Here is a 2,566-nt window from a genome sequence, read left to right as displayed (position 1 = left end):
TTCCAACTCATCGTGGCCCTCTATTGGACAGAGTAGTACTGCTCCCTAAGGTTTCTGTCAACCCTTACAGGACCACACAGCCTCATCTTTCTTCTGCAGAATGGCTGGTGGGATGAACTTTTGATCCTGTTGTTAGCAGTCTAATGCTTAACCCACTGTGCCATGAGGACTCCTTATGGTAAACTACAGCATGGGATCATTGAAACCATTTCCTACATCACTATGGAGAAAATTGTTTTCAATTTCCAGCATCTATCAGGCTTTTAAATATATATACAAATGTCAAATGCAAAAGATATTAATTTGTAACAGTCTGAGAACCAAAGTGTGATTTTTGAAGTCATCCTGTGAACTCTTCTTTGCCTCTATTGCTTCTTTCAAAGACATGCCAGTCACCTGCCAATCCTTCTTTTGGCTTCTAATGGTTTTTGTGGATGCAATATCCACCACTGTTACCTTTACCTCCAGCCAAACTTCCACGAAGACCAAACAAAACTGGGGTTGGGGGTGGGATTCTGTTTTTCTACGAAGTTGCCTAGCAGTCATCCCCATAGGATTGCAGCAGGGCATAATGAGCACCATAATCCATTGGAATCAGAAAACCTAAAATTGCCACTCTGACAATCTAGGGTTGTGTGAGCACAAATAAATCCCTCAGGTCCCCACTCTGTGGAATGGAGGTGGCCATCCCGCCCCAGAGAGCTGTTGAAAGCACAGAAGTGGTGGATTCTGTGTGCGTAACGAGCCACACTTCCAATAGCCCTCAGCGCTCTCCACCAACTGTGGTGTCCTAGGGAAGTGCTGTGCTTTCCCATATTTTTTTCAGGTAAAACATGTCTGATTAAAAATGATGTCAGGGTGAACCCAGGGGAACGAAACCCTCTGCCCATGTTTTGATGAGTATTTAGGTTATGGATTGAATTTTGTTCCCCTAGAAGATGGGCTGAGGTCCTAGCCCCCTGCCTCTGGGTGTGCCCTTCTTGGGGAAATTCAGTCTCTCCCTGAAGATACTGTCCACAAATCATACTAGTCCTAATCCCTTCTGAATGGTCTTTTACTACAGAGAAGAATAGATTTGGAGAGAGTTACACAAAGATGGAAAAGTAGAAATGCCATGGGAAATCTGTCTTTGAGCAACAAAGAAATGCACAGTATGATTGATAACCACTGGAAGCTCAGAAAGAAGCATGAGTGATCATAGTGAATGAACTGGGGATGATGTTCATGTGAACCTTTACCCCACTGTGATAGGTAGGTTTATTGTGCCAACTTGGCCAATAGGAACATGTTGGATTAATCAGGTCACAGTTTGATTGGAGGCCAAAGAGGTAAATGTCTCTGCAAGGTCTGCCCCCCTCTCTTGCTCTGGTGATTGCAGCCTGCTGGAGCATGCATGCTGCCACTTTAGCTACTTCTCTGCCTCCTCCTGTGAGTTCCACTACACGTTGGCCAGGTCAACCCGTGAATCCTGCAGCTAGAGCTGCAGACTCCTTTGAGACCAGCTTCGCCTCACTGCTGGTGCATACATAACCTGAGCTTGAGGCTGGTGGGTCCTGTCGCCTTGCATTGCTTGCATTCAATAACCCATCCAACTCTGCTTCACTAAGCTCCCAAGCTACTGACTGTTGGTGACCCATCCTGCTGCTTGCTGCCTGTGGGCAGACTCTGCCTGCCTTGCCCAACAGAGGACTCTGCTGTCAGCTTCCTTGACCTTGGACCCAGCAGCCCACGTGAGTTGAAGGCCTTCCAGTATATTAACTGTTCCACGGAAGTAAGTGAACTGAACCCTCTGTACTGCTGTGTGGACTAATTAGATATAATATTCCTTCTCACTATATATATAAAATCATAAGTGTCCTGGTTTCGTTTCTCTGGAGAACCCTGTCTCATGTACCGACAGACTTAATATTAAACCTATTCCTAAAATCCTGGATTGGTGTCTTCACATGAATTTTGTGGGTGTGTTCAGTGAATCATCCATGCCCTCCTCTCTCCGCTGAAAAACAAACCACTCATTGCCAGCCAGTCAATGCTGACTCATAGAAACCCTCTCCTCCGGAGGGTTTCTGAGACTGTAACTGTTTACAACAGTAGAAAGCCCAGCCTTTCTTCCCCAGAGCTGCTGGTGGTTTCAAACTGCTGACCATGCAGCTCGATTGCAACCCCACGCATAACCACTACTCCACCCTTAAAACCAAGTCATGTTTGCGCAAGGGCTATAGACAGAAGAGGAGAGAAGGGGATCAAGAAAGATGCACTGAAAACATGGCCGGTGGTCACCTAGCCCAGAGGGATATGTCCTGCAGGTCGGCTTTTCTTGTAGACTGTATATTCTCCTCCATACTCCTCCTGGATTCTGATGGCTGGCACTCGACCCCAGTGATTAAGCTGGCCCTGTATTTTACGGTCCTACCCTCTAACAGACTGGCACCACCCACCTCAGGATAAAGATGGGGTTTCTACTCCTGTAAAGAGTTACAGTCTCGGGGAGGAGATGAGCCAGTCAGGGTGTGATGTAACAATGATGAAAACTACAACTTTCCTCTAGTTCCTAAATGTTTCCTCC

The sequence above is a fragment of the Echinops telfairi genome, unplaced genomic scaffold, assembly GCF_000313985.2.
Source record: "Echinops telfairi isolate 266 unplaced genomic scaffold, ASM31398v2 ScPeMD7_7421;HRSCAF=8459, whole genome shotgun sequence".
Taxonomy (NCBI): domain Eukaryota; kingdom Metazoa; phylum Chordata; class Mammalia; order Afrosoricida; family Tenrecidae; genus Echinops; species Echinops telfairi.
This window is presented reverse-complemented; position numbering follows the sequence as displayed.